This window comes from Strix uralensis, chromosome 18, assembly GCF_047716275.1.
Source record: "Strix uralensis isolate ZFMK-TIS-50842 chromosome 18, bStrUra1, whole genome shotgun sequence".
Classification (NCBI taxonomy): domain Eukaryota; kingdom Metazoa; phylum Chordata; class Aves; order Strigiformes; family Strigidae; genus Strix; species Strix uralensis.
In genome coordinates, this window is record NC_133989.1 from 17,023,093 (window position 1) to 17,049,123 (window position 26,031).

Below are 26,031 nucleotides of genomic sequence, written 5' to 3' on the forward strand. Positions count from 1 at the left end.
AATCCAGAAATTTGCACATAAAATTTTAAGGTACCAGGAAAGGAACCCCAGCTAACCTCAACTCTTCCCTGGGGAACGGGACCCCTGGATGCACAGGCCAGCCAGAGGGAGTGAGGCTGTAAAAGCACTGCCAAAGCAAAGCGGGAGCTGCCAAAACACCTGGCCTGGAAGAAGACGCATCTGGCAGCCCTTGTCTGGAGTTCAGATGTAAAATTAAGGTTAGGGTTGAGAGAAAGACAAAAGCTGCAGTTTGAAAGGGGCTTGAAAGGGCTCACTAGAAGAAAGTGGGGGCTTCTAAAAGACCTGGGCTTGCAGAAACCTTCCACGAGGATGACCTTGACCAATGTTCAGCCATAAGATTAGGGTTGGGATAATGCTAAGACAAATAAAGTCCAGAGCTGCAGGCTGGAGTGGGGCTGGAAAGGGGCTGCAAAAGTACCTTGCAGCTGCCAAGAGACCTGGGCTGGGAGAAATCACTGATCCAGGTAATCGGTAGGAGACTTCTCTACAGATTCCCAGGAGAATCAGGGTTATGGCTAAGAAGAAGAAAACCCAGAGGTGCAGCAGCAGTGGGGTGAGGGAGGACTCACCTGAGCAAAGTGGGGGCTGCAAGAGGCCTCACCTGGAAAAAGTCTTCATTGGGGAAATGGTTGGGGGCCTTGGCTAATGCTCAGCTGGAAAACTAGGGTTAAGGTTCAGAGAAAGTTTAGAGCTCACATGGGGCTGGAAAGGGACTGCCAAAAGGAAGAGGGGCTGCCAAGAGGTCTGGGCTGGGAAATGGCTCGGAGGCCTTCTCTACAGCTCAGCTGGAAAACAGCTCCTAGGGTCAGGGTCTGGACTGAAAGGAAAGGTTACACTCGCAGTGGGGTGGGGCTGGAAAGGGGCTGCCAAGAGACTGGAGTGGGAGACACCTTTTGCCAGGAAATGTTGGGGGGGCTTTTCCTTACAGCCCAGCAGGCAAATGAGGGTTTGGGTTGAGAAGCAGAAAGCCTGGTGTTACTGCTGCAGCAAAGCTGGAAAGGTGCTGTCAAAAGTAAGCAAGGGCTGTCAAGAGTCCTGGACTGAGAGAGAGCTTTGGTGTGAGCAACGGGTTAGGGGTCTTCCCTACAGTTCTTCACAAAAAAAATAAGAGTTAGGGCTGAGTGAAAGAGAGCTTACAGCTGAGCCCAGGCTGGGTCAAAGTCTTCATCTCAGCAATAGCTGTGGGGTCTTTTCTATTGTTCCACAGGAAAATGAGAGCTACAGCCAGGGTTAGGGTTAGGGTTAGGGCTGAGAGAGAGAAAGCCTAGCGCTGCAGTTGGACTGTGGCTGGAAAGGGGCTGCCAAAGCCAAGTGCGAGCTGCCAAGAGACCTGGGCTGGCAGAACTCCTTCATCTGGGTTTCCATGTCTAAAGCTCAGATGGAAAGTGAGAACTAGGGGTAAGGCTGACAGCAAAAGCCTAGGGTTTCAGTTGGAACAGGGTTAGAAATGGGCTGCCAAAGATTATTTCAGGTTGCCAAGAGACCTTGGCTGGGAATCATCTTTTGCACAGCAGGTCTTGTCAAAAGGTTCAGCTATAAAATTAGGGTTAGGGTAACACTTATGGAAAGAGAAAGCCTAGAGATGCAATTAGAACAGGGATGGAAATGGGCTGCCAAAGCAAAGCGGAGGCTTGCAAAGAAACTGGGGCTTAGAGAAACCTTTGGTATGGAAAATGGCTCAGTAGCCTTCTCTACAGCTTCGCCCAAAAAGGGAGAGTTAGGGTTGAGAGAAAGCCTGGAGCTGCAGAGTGGGGCTGGAGAGAGGCTGCCAAAAGGAAACGGTCAGAAGACCTGAGCTAGAAGTCTCTAGTCTGCAACATGGCTTCAGCGCCATGTTCACTTATTCCCAAGAAAATGAAGGCTAGGGATAGCACTGAAGGGTGAGAGCTGCTGTTGGAGTGGGGCTGGAAGGCAGCTGCCAAGACACTTGGGATGGGAGAAATTTTTAACCGTGCAATGCCTGGGGGCCCTTGTCTAAAGCTCAGCAGGAGAATGAGGACTAGGTTTGAGAGAAAGACAATTTCTCCATTTAAGGTAACACAAAGACAGTCATAGTAACAGGCTTGGGCCCTCCTTCATTCAGGTGCAAAGGGAACAGAGCACAGTGACAAACAACATTTTTTAAAATCAAATGTTTGTTTTCAGAAGCTGATGCTTTGCTGAGGCTGGCTAATTTCTACAAGGACAGGTAAAAGATCAATTTCTGCCTTTTTCTGTAACCCCTTCCTCAAAAACATCCGTTCTTGTTGAAACCTTACAAAAAAGCCAGCCTGAGGCACTGCAGATTTGCACTGCAAAACAGCAAGAGCTAGACAAGGATTATTCCGACTGCACAGAAGAGCTTCATCCCAGAGAGCACCAACACCACCTAAGATTGAATTACATTAAAACGTAATGCGGGAATGAGCTGTAATTAGACTGGCCCACAAGTCTGACCGTCTCCACAGCCAACGAGTTGAACACACAGCATGTGTTAACAAGCAGAAAAGGACTGTGCCTACAGGTTACGTATTCCAAGAGCAGGCCACGGGATGAGACTGCACCATCCAAGTTGCTGTTGTTGACATCCTACTTGCCTTTTAGGAGACTTCTGGCGGGCTCTCACATCTGAAACACCAGTTGATTTTGCAGTGCATCCCCCCAAAAATGCTGGGCTAATAGAAGTTCACAGATCACCAAGATACCTGGCAAAGCAGGGTCCTCCATGTAACATAACACATATGCAGGTGAGATTCAGCCAAACAGGGTCAGTTCTCAGGGTCCCAAGAGGACAAGCACTTTGGTGGAATGGTGCAGGGGGATGAAGCTTTGGTTGTTCTGGGCCCCTCACTACAAGAAAGATTTCAAGATGCTGGAGCGCATCCAAAGAAGAGCGACAGAGCTGGTGAAGGGTCTAGAACACAAGTGCTATCAGGAGCAGCTGAGGGAACTGGAGTTGTTTAGTCTGGAGAAAAGGAGTCTGAGGGGAGACCTCATCACTCTCTAGAACTACCTGAAAGGAGGTTGTAACAAGGTGGGTGTCGGTCTCTTTTCCCAAGTAAGAAGTGACAGAAGGAGAGGAAACTGCGTCAAGTTGTGCCAGGGGAGATTTTGATTGGATATTAGGAAAAATTTCTTCACGGAAAGTGTTGTCAAGCATTGAAACAGGCTGCCCAGGGAAGTGGTTGAGTCACCATCCCTAGAGGTATTTAAAAGCCATGTAGATGTGGTGCTTACGGATATGGCTTAGTGGTGGACTTGGCAGTGTTATGTTTATGGTTGGACTCGATGATCTTAAGGGTCTTTTCCAACCTAAATGATTCTATGGTTCACAAAAACTGGGAACAGTCCTCGAAACCAGTAAGGCACACAGCACAGCCAGGGGCTGCCCCTCTCTTTCCCTTGGGGACACATCCAGCCTTGCCTCAGCCCTTCCCTCTCCCCAACTCCTACACATGCACTCCCAAGACACCCACACAACCACCCCCAAGGACAGGCCCCACTGATGACTTCAGACACACAAAATACAATCTCTGAGTGCAGGCTGACATTCCCCCATTGTGTACTTTCAATTATATCCCTTCAAGTGTTCTGCATCCCAACAGGAACAGATGCTCCCACAGCTCCTCGGTCATGGACATACAAAGGCACTTCAGAAAGAAAGTTTTATTCATAGCCTTTATCCAAAGAGCAACTTTCATTTCCTGCAGGGAAATCACATCTGCAGTGTGGCAAGGAAGGCGGGAGTTCAGCAGCTCTGAACACAGTCCTGCTTATGCTTTGCCTTTGCTTCCCAACTCCGTTCCCCTGGCTACCATCTTCAAGCCCTGCCCTCCCCTCTCTCCTCTGACTGTCGGTGCACACAGGTCCCTGGCCCATGGCACAGCTGTACCTGCTGCAGCAGTGGTCCAGCATCTCCCCGGAGGCCAGCTCAGCCCCAGCCTGCGAGCCGCACCGAGGCACCCGCGCTGCCGCGGGGCAGGCGTGAACACAGCCCTGACTGTTCCCTCCAGGTCCTGTCCGCAGGCTTGTCACCAACAGTCAAAAGGGCTACAAACTCAGCCTCAGCATCTGCAGAAATTGATGGCATTTGCCCAAGAAAGCTCCTTATTCAGCATGGCAGTGCAGATGAGAATTTTTTTACTTTATTAGAGCACATCGCTGCAGTACAGTGCCATGTTCAGCTGCCTGCAAGAGGCAGGTGGCTTCCTTCTTCAAAGGGGAAAAAGAACAGATTTTATCTGTAGAAATACACTGCAGCCAGGAAACTGTGTGCAGTTAAAACAAAAATCAACACCCAACCGTCAGGTCCTTAGAGACTGTCGATCCTCTTCAGAAGGATGAACAAAAGGGGCATGTGGCTTTCTCCAAGGGAAGAACGAAGCACAACGGGAGCTGGGATTCAAAGAGCAAGCACTGCTCACAAGCCATCTCTTGAAGGGCAAGGGGCACCCACAGGTGCATGTGGGCACATCCACCTATGTGCCAGAAACACTGGTGATGATACACTCAGGAAACCTGCACTTTTTCTTTTCACTTTCTAAGTAGGAATTCTGCATCAAAGCCCCTCCAAAGCTGCCACAGCAAAGAGCAGAAACAGGCAGCAGCCTTGGGTTACAGCCACAGGCACCACGAACAGTCAGTCACTTGTAAGTTGATTTGTGCCACTACACGATACATTTCAATTCTGATTTTCAGACCACAGCTGTGGCAAACATTCAGTGACACAACCGAGTCACTCAGCATCCTGCACATGCACACCACATCTCAATGAAGTGATAAAAATCCAGCAAAGAGAGTGGATTTGCTTCTCAGCAGGTCTCTTGAGATACTCAGGTGCCAGGCCAGAAGCGAGAGCCCCTGACACCTGCTCTTGAAGCAAAGCAATCTGGGTCCAGCATGAGCACAGTCTGCCTTGCACCACGGCTCAGGTGAGAAGCCCCTCCAGCAACTACTTTCAGTCCAAGGTGACGAACGGCACACTGCCAACCAGAAGCCCACAGCAACACTGCAGGCTCACAACACTATCCTAAATCACTCTGTAAACACAAGTTGGGGTCCATGCTTCAGCTGCCCACCCTCATCAGGATCTAAAAGCCAGCATTTAGAGATTAGCAGTTTACCCTGCCACTTCTCCTACAAGGCAGACTGGAAGATGAACTCATTCTGTGGTTTATCAAAGACACTGAAGTGGAATAGGAGCCCCACACTTCAGGCTGGAGGCCCCTCTGCTTATTACAAACCAGACAAGTACTCTAGAACAGTGTACCCAGCTCCACACTTGCTCGCTCATCCCCCAAACTAGTTGGCAGTGGCCCCACTGGAGATGCATGCTCTGCGGGCTGACCCTGTCTGCCAGCCGTGCCCCCACGGCCCAAGGGTCCCCTTCCCAGGCACAGGAGCAGCACCAGGCACAGCACAGCAGGCTCAGGTGCCAGCGAGGTGCCAAGGTCAAGGTCTCACTGCAAGCAGCTCCTTTGAGATAAAGGCATCAAGTGTCCAACCTCCACCTGTCAGCAGTGATGCTTCCTTCCAGATGAGGGGTACAAGCCTCGCTCACCTCATCAACATCATGTGGCCTTTCTCTCTCCTCCCACCTACAGTCTGATTACAGAGAGTCCCAAACCAGCACAGCACTTTGCACGCACCCCCAAAGGACAAGCAGGAAGATAAAGAGAGGAGAACTGCACAGCCATGCCATGAAATTACTGATTTTCAGACAAGCAGGTCTGCTCTTCCGAAGTGCTTCAGGAAGTACTGCATCGCCTCAGTGTTTGGGCACAGCTTGAAGGAAAAGAGATTAGTCAGGGGTGCTGGGCCCAAACCTGCTGCCCAGGCCTGCAGCAAGCCAGGCTCATGGACTGCAGCTAGCCCAGGTGGAGCTGGGGAGGCTCAGCGCAACCTTGCTGCTCTGGTACCAGAGATGTGCTAACCTGCCCTGAGAAAGGCTGGCAGAGGTCAAAAGTACAGATTGATGAGAAGATTCAGATCCCTCTAGAGCAGGAGCCAGCACTCCCAGCAGCACAGGGCTGTAGGCAGCTCCCACAGCCAGAGCACAAGGGCCCTGGCTCAGCCTTTCCAAACACAAGGCAGCAACAAAGGGCATCAGGCAACAGGGCAACCAAGAGCTTTCAGAAGATTGTCTCACAAGTAGAGGGTCCTGATCTTTCTTCTGCCCCAGACCACCAACCCCTGTGTCAGTGTCAGCAGCTATCCTTGTGTGTACACAGCACTTTGGGGTGGTGGGGACATCCCTGCTGCCTCACACAAGCTGCAGAAGCAGCTCTTTGGGTGGAAGAGGTGCTGCTCCAGCCCTGGCAGCCTGAGAGGGGCTCTGCTCCCCACCACCTGCTGTCACCGTGGCAGCAGCCCCTGGCTCAAACATGGAGGAGTTCATGCCTGACAACAAACCTTACAGCCTTGAGAAAAAGGGGGAGTAGTCAGTAGCCATTCCCTAGCATGCAGAGATGACACTGAGCCATGTCATTTTTGTATCAGGGTCAGGCATCACATGAAACCTTTCAGGCCTTTGCAGAGCTGTGGCATTAATACAGCCATTCCAGCAGGAACTCCCAGAGTCCTGGTACTTGGCACTGGTCAGAGGCACAGGAACAGCACCAGCATCTCACAGCATGCCCCATCCCACAGCCTAGAGAGCCTCTCGCATCAGCACACTGACCACACTTGGTGTGTTGGGCCAAGCTGGATTAGTGTGCTGGGGGTAAGGGACCAGCCTTGGCAAGCAAACATGAATCATTCCCAAAGAAGCAAGGGTGCCTGAGTCTGCCTGAAGACAGATGGAGGAAGTAAGTACTGGCCATTGCTTGCCAAGAGGTTTGCTGCATTGCTCTGCTACTCCTGCCCTAATCACTAGGAGCACTACTGAGCAGCAGATGAGAGGCCAGGACTGATCGGCTCTGGCAGGCCCTCCCAGGCAAGCTGGAGCAGAGGTCCCAGGGCCCGGCAGCACCTGCCCATCAGAGGAACCTCCAGAGCACTCTCTACCCTCAGTAGCTTGGCTGTTGGCAAGGCAGACAGCAAGCCCAAAGACAACCACGCATGGGCCAGGCATCAGCCACCCTCCCTAGCTGATGCATCCGCACCACAAGTGAGCAGCAGGAAAGGACCCATGGGCTGGGACAGACTGAGAGCAGAACTCAGAGCCTGCACTGTGCTTCACCCACTTGGCTCAACCAACACCCTTCTCCAAGCACCAAACAGCAGAGAGACATCTGCAGTCCCCTGGTGCTGTTTGGTTCTTGCTACCTTATCAATTCCTGTTTCCAGGCAGGGCTGCACAGACATGTCTCAGCCGGCAGAGCTACTGGAGCTTGAAGCCTGAGTATCTGTGGTGCAATCCAGAGGGACTCAGGCAACTACATTCCTGTGGGCTGCACGGCAAAGGGACTCTGCAGCGACATCGTCCTGCCACTGGATTTAGAGAGGTGCTCCTGCTCGCTCAGGGAGATGCAGGCAGGGGAGATGAGCACTGACAAGACAACTGCCTGCAACACACTGAAGGGGCAGAGCTACAGCAGGGGGAAAGAGAAATACTGCGCAAGAGTGACACTTCTCTCCCTGGCTCCTCCCAACCAGCTCGCAGCAAGCTGAATTAGGGAGGGCTGCATGGCCCAGCAAAGCCTCCTCCGCTGGGCAAAACAGCAACCCAGCCAGCTGCTCCTCCACAACACGCTCAATCACCCCAGCGCTTCTCTGTGGGATACTCTCTGAAGGAGGGATCCAGCCCCCGTCAGAAGCCACCCGTCTGCAGGCTGTCACGCAAGCAGCCTGGCAGCCCAGAGCCCGGCTCTCTCCCCACAGCCGGCTGCAGCAGGATTTGTTTATGTGTCTGCAGCTGCTCCGCGCATTCGCCATGGGAATCCAGGCTGAAACTCCAGCCGCGTCGAGCGGAGAAGCGGCCTCCCCGCCTCCCCTCTGCGCAGCCTCGCAGCTCGGCGAGCATGCGGAGCCCGGCAGGCAGAGTGCTGCGGGGGGCACGAGGCCCTGGAAACGGGCCTGCCAGAGCGGTGAGCCGCATTCCCAGCCCTCCGCAGCGCCTCCCCCACATCCTGCCTCCAGCCCTCCGCTGGGGGTAGAGAATGCAAATCTTGGGTTGTAATTTTTCCAAGTTAAAAATAACCCAGTAGTTTAGTAAGAGAGAAGCAGCAGCAGCAAGGCTGGGGGCTGGGGAGCCTGTGAGCTTGCTGCGAGGCAGCCACGGCATACATTTTTCCTTCCCGAGGAGAGGCAGAGGAGAGGCAGCCTCCCCGCTCTGCACACACAGCTACGGGAAGCAAGACCCCTTCGGCATCCCAACTGCAGAGGCTTCGCTGAACAGCCAAATGCTCTCCTTTTCAGAGCTGCCCTAATACTTCCTCAGTGCTCCCTGGCCCTGGTGGGAAGGGGGCACAGGCCCCGCTCCCCTGAGCGGGACACACGGAAGGAAGCGAGGGGAGAAAGGTCTGCATAATCCCAGGTCAGGAAGCAAACCCCCCTCAGGTGGGTGCACATGTCCAGGGCAGGCTGGGCAGAGCATCACACCAACGACCAGCCCCAGGGGAGTCACAGTTGTGCACCAAGCAATTTTCTGTTCTTAAAATATTTTAATCTTTAAAAAAAGAAGGGGGGGGCAGGGGTGGAATTAACTGTGTTCTCTGTGGGGTCAGGGGAGCTGAGAGATCTGCTGAATAAGGACACCCAGTGCATGTGGCAATCCTGCCAGCCAAGCCTTCCCAAGACACCCAACTCCACCACCCCACAGGGGAACAGGCAACAAGACTTTGATGGGCAGGCAAGAAATAGCCACAACCTCCTCGCTACCTGCTCCGTGGGACAAGGAATACAGAGATGCTGCACAGTGTTCGCCGTCCAAAAAGCATCAGCACTTCTGCTCCCAAGCCCTCCCAGACAAGCTCTCAGCCCTAAAGCAACAGCCACGTCAGACTCTGGGGACAGTGCCTCTGCCTGTGCACAGAGGATGCTCTGTTGGCACCCAACAAGAAAGAGAGCACACACAGGCTGGATGCAGGCCCTGGTAATGCAGCTTCAGTCAGCTGCACTTCATGACTCTCGTGACAAGCTCACGTGGCAAAAACAGCAATAGCTCCTTTTTGGAGAGTTTTCAAATGCAGCTCCTAACCCAAAGACCATAACCACAATGACCTTCAGCCGTTATTTCAAAGCTGCACAGGGCTGAGAACCGAGGGCTCACTTAGACTCCAGTGAGTACAGCAGCAAGCAGGGGCCAACAGCACAAGGGGATGAGAAAGCCACAGAACAGCTGGAAACACCTTTGGTTTTGTTCAGCGAAGGCACAGCATGAAATGCAAAGCCATGCCTGGCCAGCCAGCATGTGCATGAAGATACCACACGCCAGCTTGTTGCTAAAAAGAGGGAAACCAGGTCTGAGCTCACCCTAAAATGTATTTCTCTCTCACCTTCATGGACAGCTCAAAATGGGGACACACCACTCCCAAGCGGCACTGGGGGTTGAGAGGTGGCTGTCTGCAGAGTGGGGATGCACCCAGCGTTAGCTGCACCCGCTTCCCCACCGCAGGGATGCTGCCAGCGTTAGCTGTGTGCCCTTTCCCACACCATTACCCTGCTGCCCTGGGGTGCAGGAGCTGCCAGGAGTGAGACATGTTTCTCAAGCCTCCTTCTGTTGTCTTCTGATCAGCAGGCAAAGAGTCTCCCTCCAAACAGTTGCTCATAAGCCCCAGGCAGTGGATTTTAATCCTCAACATCAGCAAGGTAAAAACCAGAGGAAAAATAAAACAAATTTCTACAGCTCAGTACCTATGCAGACAAGGAAGACAGAAGGGAGGTAGGCCAAACCTGCCCAGCCTTGTAGCTGGCACCCAGCAGGCCGGGCTCCGGCGGGCGGCATGCCCATGACCACCCTCAGGGGTGCCAAGGACGGAGATTTCATGGGTGAGGGTGCGCTGGTGTGTGTGTGAACAAGTGCAGCACTCCTGTGCTCTCCGGGGCCCTGCTGCAGCTCCCTGCAGGGCAGCACCCCAGCAGCACGATTCGCATGCCCTGTCAAGAGCGTCACCAGCTCAAGCTCCTGCCACATCAGCAAAGCCCATCACACTGATGTGGCATTTACCAGACCTCTGCTCCCCATTAAACACAAACACACTCCAGTGTGGCATTCAACCCAGGCCACCACACAGGCCAAATTAACTGCCCTGTCTGCCAAATCTTAACAAGACATTTCTCCATCATCAGTGCCAAGTTTTCCTTCCACTTATTCACCAGTCCTGGCATGTTGACCAGCAAGCCAACAAGGAAGGACATGAATGGGGTGCCCAGGGAAGACTGTGCCAGTGGCCATAAAGCCTTCTCGCTTCTCTCATCACACTCCCAGCACTTGACTTCCTACTTTAAAAAAAAGGGAAAACACAATATCTGTATCTATGTACTGCAGGAGAGTCCCGAGTTGCACAGGCCAATAAAGCCTACAGTAGACTGCCACTTCCAGAGTTTCCTGCACAGCTCTCCTACCCTCTGGTACCCCACTGCGGGCAGGAGGCAGGCAGCTTGCAGCCTCTTTCCTCGCCTGCTGGGAGCCAGAACACACTCCTCATAATGGCAGTTCAACACAGCTGCAGGACCAGCTTGCCAGCAACCAAAAAGATGCCTAGTGGGCAATTCCTCTTCCTTAGCGTGGGACTGTACACCCGATCTGCTCCACCACAAGGTCTGGAGCCTCACGTACCAAGGGCAGTATGTGCTAAGGCTGTCAAGGAGGCTATGCAAAGCCTCAGGTCAGAGCGACAGCACAACCCTAGCTACACTTCAGATGGAAGTGGGCAAAGTACCTCTGAGGACACATTCTTGGTGCTAGAAGCAGGCTCTCTTCCCTGAAGTGCCCGGCTGTTAGCCCTGGGCAGAGATGGGATCATGGGCTCAGCTCCTACTGGCTTCCTGGACCAGTGGTCATGAGGACCCAGACTTCCCAGTAGCATAAGAAAAGCCTCTTCCAAATTACCAGGCCCGCAGGAGTGCAGAGGTTATTGCCAGCTGCTTCAGAGGCTTCTTGCAACAGGGCAAACTACCCAGCTGCTCTCCAGCTATCAGGAGGGATATAGATTTCAGCAGAAACCAGCACCCTGTGCACTCCGCAAATTTTCCTGCTGCCTTTTATTTCTCACGCACTCAGAACTTCACTTAGCTGCCCAAGTCCATCCTCAAGGTCATCGGCCCTGTAAAGATGCCACCAGGCACATAATTTAGCCCACAGCACCTTTATTAGTATGAAAGGTGTACAAAAGCCAGCTCAACCGGTAGACCTTGACAGCTGGCCAATTCAAAGAACCTTTTATAAGGTTACTGCTTGAGAGCTACACACTGAAGAGCACCGAACTCAAGCTATCCCAAGGCAGACGGCCAAAGAATGAGATGGCATTCCTGAAAGCACAGATCTTCCCCTCTTGCTGTTGTTAATATCCTGCACAGCAAACTCAAGCTGTCAGAAAACAGTTTTGCCACACTGCAGACAGCTCCTCAAAGGCAATCAGAGCCCTTTGTGCCTCTATTTTCCAACTGTAGAATGGGGATAAAAATCAGCCTTCACAGCAGGGCTACTAAGAGGATGAACAAGCACTTGCAACACACCTCAAGACTTGGCCGCAGACACATATGAAGAGCACATCTGACACCCAGAGCAGACTTCCTGCTGGGATGGCACAGCAACACCGGCCCCAGCTCCAAATGGTGACAGAGGCCCCACTGCAGAGTCCAGCCCTGCTGAGAATCATTCCTTCAGGTGTCTCCATCAGTCCTCTACAGTTGAAACTCCCTGCCATAGACCTCCACAGTGGATCGCCCTTACCACTGCCAGCCATCCAGGTGGTGTCCCCACACCCCCGTTCGCTGCTGTTACCTGCCAGCTTGAAGTTATTCTCTATTGCCCTCTTGCTATAGTCACAGTAAAGCAAAAGGGTGAACCAGGCTTTGCGCCCTCCTGCCAACCTGCCCCTGCTTCATCTAGTGAATAGCCATGGGAACATGTCCCAAGAAACACATCCAAGACAGGGGCTGAATGAAACGTGGCCAAGCCACCAGAAGCTGGGCCACAAGAGTACAGTCAGCATTTTAAGCATGTCCAGGGCCTCACAAGCAGGATGGACGCTACTGCTTTGCCAAATGCCTTATCTGTGTATGGCAGCGGAGCAGGGAGGGGTATACAGTGCAGGAAGCCAGCTCAGGGCCAGCCTTGCTTTGCCCACCCTGTTCACATCTCATGCCACAGTTCTTGAGCGCAGGCACTGAAGGCTGATCCCAAGCTACATCTTTGCACGTGATGAGTGAGCAGCTCTCCTTTGGGCTAGGCAGCACTGCCATCCTGGTCCTAGGAGTCTCAAAACCCGGGTGACAAAGGAAGCTCAGCTCAGTCTGTGCTCTCTCATACACAGTGAAGGTTGGAAGGGGAGTAGAAGGGACCTCCAGGAGCAAAAGGCCATTTTGCTACACTGCTCACTCCCCAAGTACAGGACATCACCACCATCTTACAGAGGTCACTTGCTTGCTGCTGACCTGTTGGAGAGCAGCTCCTGCACACGCAAAGGTTGCACCTGCCCTGTGAGGACTGCGAACCCAGGCCACTCCACCCCAGGAGAGGGCAGAAAGGTTGGCTGGCAAGACCCCTCCCTGCCTGTGGCAGTGCCCATCCCTGGGGGAGCCAAGCTGTTCCTCACCACCCAGGAAGGTAACATCCCAAACAACCACAGCCTGAGAGTTTACTGTATGCTGTGGTGAGGTCCCACGGCTCATGGCATCCTGTATATCCTAAAAGAAACTAGCAAACCTTGGCCCAAAATAGCAACAGACAGAAATGTGCTGTTCTCCAGGCCTGAGAACTTGTGTACTGAAACATCAGACCTGTTTCCCAAGCATCTAAACAACAGTGAGAGAAAGCAAAACATAGCAAACTCTCCTGATGCAGCACAGAGCAAAAGGACCCTTCACAAGCAGCACTGCTACCCCACAGTACGTGCACCTCCACTTCAACTTCTCTGCCCTGCAATGACAGTAACTCCCTGATGTTTACCTCCAAGGGCTTCCAGTTTTTTTGAATTTAACTTTCTGGGATACAAGTTCTCCACAATCTCAACTGAAGCTACCTTGAAGAACAGTCTTCAGAGTTCAGATACCATCTGTAAGGAGACATTCCTCTCAATCATCTCAATGCTTCCTTGCATTTGTGTCTTTTACATCATCCCCCAAGAAACACTTCATCATAGGAGGGAGAGAGAAGTGCCAAAAAGAAATTCCTCGATTCTTCACGTGCAAATGCCTGGAGTTCAGCAACGCCAGGTTTGGTTCCCTCTTCAGCTACAGGCAATTCTTTAATACACTCGGGTAGCCTTTTTAAACAGTGAGCACCCAAAGTCCTGCCCGGACACGCTGCAAGTAAAATGCTACCAGAAGCACACATGGAGCGGTAGCCCCTTCTTGTCTCAGCTCATGAAGCCCTTCAGTCAGAGGCCAGCTCAGGGAGCAGGGGAGAGAGCACCAGCCTCACCAGGCTGGAGGTCCACACTTGCACAGGGAGGGAGCACACCTCTCCTGTCAGAGCATGCCCAAGCTGCAATCGCTACCGCTGACTGCAGAGCACCATCTTTGCAGAGTCCCTTTTTTTCTAAGCAGAGGTGGGACTTCAGAGCACACCAAGCCCCCTCAAACAGCACACAGGCAGAGCTGCTATGGGTCTCTCCTGAAGTTAAGCTGCATTCATTCAGGGCACAGACACAGAAGACACCCACCACGTCCAGGACCCTCCTGGCCAACCAGTACTATCTTCATGGGGTCAGCTAGCCAGCAGGCAAGCACATGGCATCAGCTGCACCAAACTACCAAGAGACTCTTGTCCCTGCTTGCCTGGCAGGCCTACAGACATCAGTCTCCTTTCACATGTAGCAACACGAAGGTCAGGCAAGCAAACTCTAGACACAACAGCAGAGCACGGGTCCCACAGACCCATGTCCTAGTCCACTCTTACTGCATATACCTGTCAGAAGTCCATGCCAACATGGTTTCCACATCACCTCTCCCTCCGTACCTGGATAAGCCACTCATTTTCTGGCCCCTTCCTTCAGGGGACGTCTCTGGAGGAACTAACATGTAATGAAGTCCAGAAATCGACTTCTGCTCTGTTAGACATCTTGCTCTCCCAGCTCATGGTGGCAGAAAGAGCAGGATGTAGAGCTGGATCCAGGAGAGGGTTTAGGAACGCTGTCCAGAATTCATCAGACCTAATGTCACTCAGCAAAGTGGCCAGCAGAGAGCCTGTCTAGAAACCAGAGCGCAGCAGCCACAGATAACCACATCACACACAGTGTACTGTGCCCTGTCAGATGTGGGCACAGCTGTACCTATTCAAACACACATGGCCTGCAAGCCTGCAGAGTCACACCTTGCTATGGGGCTCCTGGAGAGGCCACTCTTGCTGAAATCACAACTACTAAAGCTTCAAAGAGCCTGTGCCCATAGCGACACACTCCTTCCTTTGCCTTCTGGATTCAGGACCCTGGTCCTCATTCTCAAAGCACAACGCGGGGCTGGCCCAACTCCAAAACAGTGATGTTATTCTCAGACAGAAATTCTCACCCTCCAGAGCAAGGAGGTGGAGCAGTCACTGTGACTGGCCCACAAATCTGTAACCACTTCTCTGAAGAAATCAGGGTAACCACAAACCTCAGCACCTTCACAGTAAGCCCAAGCCTTGCTTCAGTCAGCCTCCCCACAACATCACCGCACAGCGAACAAACAGAGCACAGTCTCTGCTGTCTGCGGTGGAGCAGAGAAACCTGCCTTTATGTATGCACGGAAGTGCATGCCGGGAAAAGCTCAGATACCCTGGTGAGGGGCACCCTACGGGGACTGAGAAAGATCACTGAGAAACAGGGCTTCGCTTGCCCTAAAGCAACAAGCGGAGCAGCATACAAATAAGAGCAGTATGCTGTGCATTCCCACAGCCCACTGCTCTCCTTCCCAGGCTAAGCGAGCACAGGGTACAGCAAGGATGCACCATGCACATATATAGAAGTAATCAAGAGAGAATGGTGCTCTCTTCTCTGATCCTCAACTAACAGACACCTAACACTTAAGCTTCAATTTATCTTAAGTATGTTTTAAGTTCAACCACAGCGGATGAAACATTTAGGGTTAAAGGCGCTCTGTGCACAAGACCTAGAGAACTCAAGGCAGCAGCTCACACAAAAATAGCAGCTTTCACAGCATGTCTATAGCAAAGCACTAATGTTTATTCCTGTATCTAGGACTAACTTTAATTCTGCCTCGATGCACATATATAACAAGGCATTAATGTTTCTTAAAGAACCAATACTTCACCTCCCTATACATCAAAAAAGTGAAGGTCCCCTCTAACTTTGCATCACCCTTGTTCCTGCATGTAGCACGCTAGCACATTGCTAACGCTGGAATTCACCTTCAAAGGTAGCCATTGAGCGTAAGTTAAAGCACAAAATGAAAACCAGAAAGCACATAAAACAACTTTACCTTCATGACTTCTGAAGAGAGGTTTAACAACTGGAAGTTTTTTGAAGGAAACTCAACTATGTCCAAATAACAAATGTCTATTTGTAGTGCAATACAGAGGGACCAAAATTCTCAGCAGTGGCTGCTAATGTGGAGGGCCTGGTAGCTGACGTCCTTCAATTAGCTAAAGTCCTGATTCTGCCTTCAAAGAAATGCGAATGAGATACATCCCAGGGAGTTCTAGCAACCCTCAGGGCAGTGACTGCTGCAGTTCCTATCCCCCAGCCACAGGGACATCGTGGCTGCACTTCCCCCACCAGGCATTTGCCCAGGCTTTTGGCCTGGGGTCCCTCATGCCCTTCCCACTTCTGTTCCCGTGCAAGAGCGCCCAGGCTGCAATTTAAACACATGCTTTAGGACCACTTAAGATACTGAACAGAACAACCTCGCCCCTCCACTGCCTCCCTGTCCCTCCATCATAATAGCATGCACATTAGTAGGGACATATAGTCAGTCCATGGAGCTGGGTTAACACCAGCCCGGCCCCAGCTATTGCCTCCTTTTACTCTAACACAAAGCAGGGCTCCACAGATCCCACACTTCTGTGGAAACATTTTAGGAAACAAATATTCTGTAAATTGACACTGACAAGCATAACTTTCCCCTGCTTTTGGCACAGTCACCCCAAAAGGAAGCAATGAGTTACCTGCATTTCAACCAGACTTCCCACAACAACTGAACCAAACGGCAGAAAGAGGCAGACAAATATCAGAAAGCTTCACCAGATCTAATCTCTCCAGTTAAAACACAATTAAACAAATAAACAAAACAAACAAAAAACAAAACCACCCCGAAACAACCAACCAGATAACACTACCTATACTAATGCTACATTAGGGCTGCATAAAGGGCAAAGGCAGAACTGCTGTACCTCCTAGGATAGATGTTAACAACACCCCCGTCAGACTGCTCCTGAGCAGCATACCTCACAGAGAAACCAGGGCTGGAAAATGCGACGTGCACCCCATGACCAAGCCAACATCTCCTCGTCACGATAACACCCACACTCCTTGATCCACACCCAACGCACCTCTGCAAGCACGCTTCCAGCGCCCAAATGCAAAACAAAGAGGGACTGGGACTCGGTTCCCACACTTCTCACTTTCTTTTCTGGACTGAAAAGAGTGTTTTGCTCCTGGTAGAGCAGGATTTATACTCGCTACAGGCTGGGAATCCCCTAGAGGCAACACGCTGCAGTAAGGAAACAGCATGCACCCCTTAACCTCAAGGCAGCATTTCCTCCGCAGGGGAAAGGCCTTACACAAAGGATGGGTCAAGTGCTCCACTGACCTCCTCCGTGCCAACACGACCACGGCCCCCAGCTCCTTTTGGAAAACTGAGCCCAAGGGCAGCGTAGGGCAGGAGCCCTACACCCAGGCGCCAAATTCTCCCAGCTTTTAGCTGACTTCAGGAGGAGCTGAGTGTCCTCAGGCATTCCCTAGAGCACCGCCACCACCTTTCCCCAGATACCTGTTAGGGACCTGCCTCAAACATTAAAGCCCAGCCACAGCGTCCCAGGTATTTCCTACTTCTTAGGCTGACTGGACACATCCAACATAACAATGCTAAAAATTAATAGCCACATATTGGCAGATTGCTAGGCTGCATACCAGATTTTCCCATATAAGGGAAAGTTGAAGGCATTGTCCTATCACATGGAAAACATATTGCACCAGCCCAAGATATTAGAAAGCAAAATCAGAGTCTCCTCATGTCACAAGCTGACACCCACAGCACCACGTTTTTCCCCTTTTGTTGACGGTTTGGTCAGCCTTCCCCAGCTCTGTTATTTCCACCAGGGGCTGGTGTCTGAGGATCACCGGAGGCTGGCTGGGACAGGCACTGCCCAGCACAGCATTTGCAGCACGCTGCCACACAGGGAGAATCCACTTTCTTAGAGGATTTTGGTCCCACCACCACCATGCTGGCCATGCAGGCAGTGACACGGCCACCGTTCCCAGGGTGAAGTGTAACTCTGTTTTCATGGGTTTTTTAGCATGCTGAGAACCCACCATACAAACCTGGCACACTGTCACCAACTCTGCCTGCAGCAAACACTGCTACTCGACTACATATAGACCATTCACCCTGACCATCTTCTCTCCCCTTTACCCAGCTTGTTGGCCCCCAGCAGCAGCTCTGCCTCTGCTTTTACAGACCAGGGTGAATTCACCAACATCAGAGGTTGACTCCACTGGCCCAAGCAGGAAACTGGGGATGAGAGAGGAGAAACGCTTTCATTGCTACTTACAGGAACAACGAAAACAAGCCCTCTTGGCTCCCCTGAAGCCCAGTCAGACATCCAACTACCGTGCTTACCAGTGTCTCTTTAAGACAACTTCAGAGAAGCCTCCCTACACATGCCTGCTTTCCAGACCCAACGCACCGAGTCCACATTCCTGCACCAAGGGCTCATTCATAGCGCAAGTCTGATCAACCCTCTCCTCTCCTTCGCAAGGGCAAGCTTCTCGTGCAGGCTGATGTGCACGCTCTTACCCGAGACAGGCCAGGACACCAGAGCTTCATGCAAAAAACAAAGGCCTGCTCTGGTGGTCAAGCTCTCAGCCTTGCCATCTCACAAAAACAAGTTCACTTGCTTGTGCAAACTCCTCTTGAAATAACACAAACCATTAAAGTGAAACACTATATTATCCACCTGTAAAAGTTTGTCTTTGGAGAAGCTCTTGAGAAAATATTAAAGAACTCTCAAGGAAGACTAAATCTTAAAAATTACTGAGACTATACTTCAGGGGTGGGAAGGCAGAGATTTGTTTCCTGTTAAAGAAATATTGTAAAGCGCAGTCAGGAAAACTAGACGTTCCTCTGAGAGCCTCCACCAAGCCACTAGAAATCAACACACTTCAAAAATACCCACAGCATTGACCATCGGGGCTAACACTGGCATACCCAGGGCCGGCTGCTCAAAGACCAGCAGCTTAGATGGAACCACTCTCCCCTAATGCCAACACACAGGACAACAGAGGGAAAGGTAAATTCAAGCCATCAGAAAGGCGCAGGCTTCCAAACCAGACAGCAGTGCTCAGAACAAGGTAATGAGGGACCCTGCCAGCACCTTCTGCAAGAGATGTACATTATTCACACACTGCAAGCATTGAAAAACAGCCTTAGTTTCAGAGATCACACAGGCTAGTTTTTAACACATCCATACTAGCCTGCAGCAAGGGCCTGCAACTGCCTTCTCAGCAACAGGGCAATCAATGTTTCTGCTTGGAGGAATGAGACAATAGGCAGAAATAAACAGCCATGGCTGCAGGATGGGCTTCAAACTTCACAAAAGTGAAAACAAACCCAAATCAGTCTTTCTCCAAGTCCTCTCATTGACTGTGCCTTTTATTTCAGGAATAATAACACATACTTCCTGTTCTGCTGCAGAGGGTACACACAGACATTTTGATAGGATGCAACTCTACTAGTTATCAGGCTTTAGAGCTTGAAGCGCTCAATGGGCAACATTCAATCAGCCTCACCCCAGCACTGCTGCGTGCTTCCCATCTTTGCAGTGAAGGAAACTCAGCAGTATGTCCAATGCTCCTGAAGGACCTGCAAGTTTAGGCAGCTGTACCAATTTGGTGATGGGCTGAATTAGCTTTCCAAAAGCAAACAGACAGACAACAACATTAAGCTTTGTAGTGCAAGAGGAATCAATTTTCCACTAAACAAGTGGGAAAGGAACCCAGGAGCAGCCCTGAACAAAACCAACCCAGTTGGAAGTCAGAAGCCTTGACCTATTTACCCCAGGAAGAATTTACTTCCAGAGCAAAAATATGCTGTTATTGTTTCATACTTCAACAGCTGGACCAAAACAACAATTTCTCTGCAAAACAGCACAGCAGAGCTCCTGCATGAATGAGGTAAACAACAGGTGAGGAGGGGTAAGGCGGCACCTATTCTTGTGCCGTCACCTGAACAGGGCCCAAAAGCAACAGCAACACTTCACGGCGGGGAAAATACTTCCAGAGCTCAGTGTTCCCTCTCCTCTGACAACACCCTAATCCAACTGATCCCACACCTGTTAAAAAGATACAGGCAGCACCAGCCACCAAATATCTGTAGCTCTGCAAGTGAAGGGGTCAGGGATAAACATCTAAGGAGTAAAACCACATCTGCCTGCTCACAAGGTGCCCTCTGCCAGGGAGGCCAGTGACTGCAGAGGGGTGCTGGAGACTCCTGCACAGACCTACAGGCCACTTCGCAAAACCACAGCGAACCATCTCCACCCCTCTCCCCTCATTCTCCAACCCCAAAAGCATTTGCTGCATTTCCCAAGCAGGAGGTAAACAACAAAAAAAGCCTGAGGTTTTGGCTAAAAGCATCCCGGTCTACTGAAGAAATAAACCAAGCACTTTTCATAGCAAAATTACTGAAAAGTTCTACCACATTAAAGGCCAGCAGCAGACCAAGCAGAAACAGCTCCCTGTGTGCTGAGGCACTCTGCCTGGCCTCCACAGTCCCTGACTTTACTGCGAGTTTAGCGTAGTTGTCAGGAAGGCAAATCAATAAACAGAGAAAACGTTAGTTGCTCCGAGACGGGTGTGCACATCAGGCAGCAATACTAACAGACGACTTCGCTTCATCTTTCCATATTCTGTTCGCATGCGTTTCTCTCACAGCGTTTACCCTACAAGCCTCGTTGATCAAGGCTAAAATCCACCTCAATCGCCAGTAAAAGTCCCTGGTAAGAACAGGGAGAATCCCACAAGGCAGCCACCAAAACACAACGGACGCAAGGCTGCGCGGGGCGACTACGGCGAGATGACTGCAGCGCGAACAAGACGCGACTCCAACGTGACTGTGATGCCTCTCTGTTGTGACATGGCTGCAATGTCACAACAGATGCACGTCTGCTCCGCGCGCAAGGGGCGAAGCGGGCCGAACCCGCCGATGACGGGGACGAGCCCGTCGCCCGGAGCGGGGGAAACAGCCCTTTAACCGCATCCCCCCCCCTTCTCAGCGCCCCGGGTGCCCTTGCTGGGCAGGCGCCGGGCAGCAGGAAAACCGTGCCCCGGGGCCCCCAGCCTGCCAAGGGACCCGCTTCTCCCCCGCCCGCAAAGTTTAAAGACTTAATTATCGATTTGCTTGAGCACTGCGGCCGGAATGACGGCGGAAAGCTGCGCCCCGCGGGCAGGCTCCCGGCACCCCGCAGCCCACCCGACGCTGCGGTCGCGCAGCTCGGTGCGGGGCCGGGGGCCGCGCTCCCCCCTTCCCGGACGGGAGGAGTCACCGCGCAGCGCCGGGGGGAGCCCGCCACGCCTCCGCCCCCGGCCCCCCGCACGCCCCGGGGCCGCCGCGGCTGCGGGGTGGGGGGGTTGGGAGGGGGGGGGGGGGTGGCGCCGGGCCCCGAGCTGCCGGTCCAGCGCCGACTAGGCCCGGCCCTCCCCGCGCCCGGCGGGCTGGGGGGCGAGCGGCAGGTAGGGCCGGCGAGACGAGGCCGCGGCGGCGCTCCCCCCCCCCCGCCGCGCTGCCGCCGGCCCCGCGCCCCGGGGGGCGGGGGAGGGCCGCGAGGAGGAACCGGCGGGGGCGCCGCCGCCCCTCCCCCGCGGCCGGCCCGTCCCCGCGGCCGGAGCCATGATAGGGCCGGCGGCCGCCCCGGCCCCGCCGCCCGCCCGCCCCGCGGCCCGCGCCGCCGCCGCCGCCGAGTTCATTCATAGCGCCGCCCCGGCGCGGCCCCACCGCCGCCCCCCCACCCCGCCGCCGCCCCCGGCCGCGCCGGGCGGGTGAACCCAAAACTTCGGGGCAGAACTTACCTAAAATGGCTCCTCGGCCGCCCAAATACAAACAGCTATTATTTGGTGAAGTTTAGCCCAGCACCCTGCAAGGACACCCTAACCTCGCCCGGGCACGCCCCCGCCCCGCGCCCATTGGCTGCCCGCCGCCGCGCGCCGGCGCCCATTGGCAGGCTGAGCCGTCAGCCGCGCGGCGCCCGCGCCAAGCTTGGCTGCAGCGCGCCCGCCGCTCGCTCCATTGTGCTCCTGTTTGCACCGATGAGAGCGCGGCGGCGATTGGCCGCGCCGCCGCCCCCGCGCGCCGCCCCCCGCCCTCCACGTCCGCGCCCGCCGCCCGTTCCCCGGATGTGAACCGGTCCGCCGGGGCCTGTGGCGGACGCCGCCTAACGCGGGGTCGAGCGGGGCCTGCGGGGGGGCTGCGCGTGACCCCGGCCCTGCGCCTCGCTCCCCTCAGGCGCTGACGGTCGCCTGAGGCCTCGAGAGGTGCGAAGGGGCCGGGAGAGCGTGGGAGCAGAGCCGGGATGCCACCGGCCGGGGAGGAGGGAACGCCGCTGCCCGGAGGGGGGCTCCAGGGGACCCCTGGGGGCAGACGCGGGGCACGAGCCGTGTCAGCGCCTGTCCCGGGCGAACCTCGGCAGGGAGCGACCCGGCCAGGTCCGGATCCGCCGCTGGCCGAGGGGGGGGATGTTGGAATTCCTCACAACCAGCCCTCCTCGGAGTGCCTGGGGCAGCTCGGGGCAGCGGCCACGGTCCCTCCTCCAGCTCGGCACGGCAGCAGCCGGGCCAGCGGCAACCTTGCCGTGGTGGCCAGCAGCGTCGGTGCCCGCCGTTGCTGCGCGAGAAGGCTTGAGCTGCCCGGGAAGAGGAGCGGGGCTGGCAGTGCCGAGTCGCTCCATCCTCCCAGCTGATGCAGAGGGTCTCAGAGCAGGTTAGCTCCGGCACCAAAAGGAAACTCTGCTAGAGCTGATTATCTCTGCCGAGACTCAGGGCTGGTTAACTGTGGTGCAGCCATCCCCTTGCCAGGCCCCGAGGGGACGCTGGCACAGCCCAGCACTGCACCCTCGGAACTCCTGGCTTGTTCAGCCCCAGGTGGCACTGGTGGCGTCCTGTGCCGTCTGGCTGGCACACTGCCTCTGCGCCTCCTGGCTTTCCCCAGATGCCGTCCTCTTGGCTATACAATGCTGGTGATGAAGGGCTCCTGGGCAGAGCCCCTGGGCAGTCCTGGTGTGCTTGAGGTACCTGTCACTGCACACGTGTAGATGAAACACAGAGGACACGGCCAAGGGACACATCTATCATGGAGCTACGCCTACCCCATTCTACACCTCTTCCAGGCCCCCTGCATAGCCAGTGTACCACTGTGCTCTTCCCAGTGAGGCAGGACTTCCTTCTCTGCAGCGTTCCCTTTATCCTTTCTCATTTGCTCCAACCCACATCTTCACCCTCCACCTTTTTTTCCTCCCTGAGCCTGGCTCCTTGCCCGTGGATGATCTCACATGTATGTAGATCTTTGCCTCTCCTGTCCCCCAGATTCAGATGCTTTTTCTGAAGGTCAACACGGCTGAAGTATCCCTCTCCAGTGCCTTCCCCTTTCCCTAGTTCTGCCTACCCCTCCTCTAGCCACCAGGCATGCCCGTACCTGATCTTTTTGTTTCGTCTTGCACTGCTCAACCTTTGGCCAACCAACACCGTCCTTTGCCATATCCTCCCTCTGTCTCCAGAGCAGCACCTTGGTCTCTGTATGAAGAATGTCTGTAAAGGTGGAATTAATTGGTGCTTGATGACCAAAAAACCAACACATCTTATTTTCGGATAAACCACTTTTTGGTCAATGGGTCTCAAAAGAACACCTAAGAGTGGTTAAGTGACTCATTGCTGTACATGTAAAATAGACAAGCCAGTTGTTAGGAAACGGTAAAGCAAGACACAAACAAATCCCCTCCTGGACGAGAATTCATCTGGCAAATATAATTTAGGAAGACATTTTAACACCTACGTTAAAGAATTGCAAAGTGTTGGTGGGGAGGGACCACAGGAGGTTTTGTTAGAGTTTTCTAGACATCCCTTCCCAGCACCACATTGGTGACCAACACGAGATGAGATCAGCCATGGTTCTGCCTACCTGAGCCTTAACATCCTCCAAGAATAAAGATTCCCCCACCCTTCTGGTGACCTGTGCCAAGGCTGCACCCTCCCCCCAAGGAAAGGGTTTTCCTAACATCCCACCTGAACCGTTCAGGACTCACTTTGTGGTTATTGCTCCTTAACGTATCGCCAGACACTGCCAAGAAGGGTTTGACTCCATCATCCTTGTAACTGCCCTTCCAGTGCTTGTAGACTGCTGTTAGATCAGCCCCTAGGTACCTCTTCATCAGAAGAAACTGGCCCAGCTCCTCCACCTGCATTCAAGGGCCCTGTGCCCATCTTGGTCATCCGTCACTGATGCCTCTCTGGCTTCTCAATTTTGGGCGCCCCAGAATTGGACATAGTAAAGACAAAATTAATGATTTTATAATGGAAACTTATTTACCAATCCAGGCTTAGTCGAGGCCACGTCTGTTTTATTATTTATAGGGTGGGATTGGTGTGTTTTGGACAAGGTGATCTAGAGAACTGTCCCAGTGTTGGTATTTCATTGTGTTAGTGACACCAGACAGGACTGAGTGGTGCACCCAAACTGAGACCATTCCCACCTGGTCCTCTCACAAGGCCAGCGTGAGCTCTGTTGTTGGGTGGCCCCAGCACCCTTTGACACCAGTACTGGAACCCCTCTCAGCCTCTCTGGAAAGCAGGATTAAGTCCCAAGCTCAGCTATTCCCAAATCCTCCTGGGTGCAGAATGTAACCCCTGTGAGTGCAGGATGCTCAGCTGAACTGAGCTGGGGTCAAGCATCACCCGGAGCACAACCTTGCTGCCATCAGCCATCGTTGTGCACAATCTTTGGGATCCCTCCCTTCTGATCTGATTTGAAATAATAATAATAACAACAACAATAACAATAATAATAATAATGTTTTGGCCTCTATAAAGAGGGATTGTGACAGTCTCCATGGGCAAACTTCTCTGGACTCAGGTGCCCCCCATGGGGGACCTGCCTCCTCCTGGGCAGCATGGCCAGCTCTGCACCAGGATGATGGAGGGGCCGTCATTACCTGCATCACTACCTGTGATGTGCTGGGGGGAGGCTACTGTGCTGTCCACTGCATGCATGAGCATCCACCTGGTTTACAGATGTGCCCCACGCTGAAGGAGAAACGTGTTACTGTTATGTACTTACCTTGAAATCAGTGTTAACTGGAATCAGAAAAAGCAAAATGCAAATGAAGGCGGTTACTCACAGCATCTCAGCTAGGCAACAGTGAGAAATGCAAAAGAAAGCAATGAAAAAAATTAAAGAAATAATACACTTTGTTGGCTTTCACAGAACATCAATGGGAAAGGCAGAGGCTGATCTGCAGCCGACTCTCCTGCTGGGACATCAGTTCTTTGGGTGCCTGTGACTTTCTCCTGGCCAGTGTCCCTGAAGCAGGAGAAGCAGCATCATTTGGGGCCTGATGGTACCCAGGATGTGCTCCTGCTTACAGCGAGGTCCCAAGGGCTCCCAAGGTCTGCAGCGAGTTGGGTACAGGCTCCTGGGCTGTGTCCTAAGGTTGGTGGTTGTAACTGGCATCATACTCGCTGTGTGACTGGGGCAGTGACGCTCTAGCAGCTGCTGCACACCAGCACCCACCGCCGCACAACTGCCTGCGGGCCACTGCACGCAGCTCTGCGCCTGTGTGTTGAAGAGCGGCGAGGTCTGAGCTTGCCACCAGGGACGGAGACCTCCGACATCGCATGTCCCTCTTGCAAATATCACCAATTCATCCAAGATGCAGATTTTGCAGCAGAAGGTGCAGCCTCCCCACCCAGGAGCACCCGGGCTGAGCAGCAGCACAGTGCCAAGCCGTGCCTGCAGGCTAGTACCAACCACGCTGCTTCTCCTGGACGGGAGCCCCGGAGATTTCCAATACCTGCTTGATATTCCGTGGCCGTACAGATTACCCAGGCACACCTCAGTGCCGCAGCGTTCAGCTGGGCGGGTGCGTGTGCCCAGGCCGGCACACTGCAGGCCTGTGCAGCTCTCATGCTGCCGCCACAGGGACAGGCACTGACTGCCGCGGGGACAGCGTTGGCAGCAGGAAGGAAGGAGTCTCCTGAGGCTGAATAAATGCCAAGTGTTTTCAGGCTAAACTTGTCCTCTTGCAGAGAGGGATGTTCCGGTGCTGCCTGCAAGAACTGTGCCTGCCTGGGTGCTGCTGAGCCCAGGGTGCTGGGGTTTCTGCCTGTCTCACGGGCAGCGGTAGGCAGAGCAAGTGTGGTTTCCCTCTAGCTGGATGTGTGACCCCACAACACAAGCTCAGGGAGAGAAAGATTTTTCTCCATGGTGGCGGTCCTCACCCGGGAACAGGGCAGCCACTCCACAGTTTTTGGAAGCAGTCTGAAGAGGTCATTAAATTAAAAGAGCAGTTAACTGCTATTAGCCATGGGGGTTTTTTGGGTACAGGGATGCTGGGCTTCGTCCACCTCAGTAAATTGGTCTCAACTGCTGATGTAGCAGCCATTTGTTTGTGGCCATCTGTACATTTGCACATCTCAGAGGGGTCCTTCACTTGCCTGTTTCTGGGGAGGTTGGTGTGTCTCCAATGGTTTTCTGTGGCCTCCTTACAAACTGGTGGCTTTGCTG

The 26,031-nt window shown here is 53.4% G+C and overlaps 1 protein-coding gene across 7 annotated transcripts in view; it reads right to left on the bottom strand.

The window, feature by feature from the left end:
- CHD6 (chromodomain helicase DNA binding protein 6) overlaps window positions 1–21,418 on the bottom strand; it is a 92,493-nt gene extending 71,075 nt beyond the window's left edge. For 6 of the 7 annotated variants that reach the window (XM_074887872.1, XM_074887867.1, XM_074887870.1 and 3 more), the window contains exon 1: window positions 21,330–21,399. The gene's annotated coding sequence lies outside the window, so the exon portion shown is untranslated. Of the gene's footprint in view, window positions 1–21,329 lie in introns of all 7 variants that reach the window. The other variant, XM_074887868.1, reaches the window with a different exon arrangement.
- Between the last annotated feature and the right edge of the window lie 4,613 nt (window positions 21,419–26,031).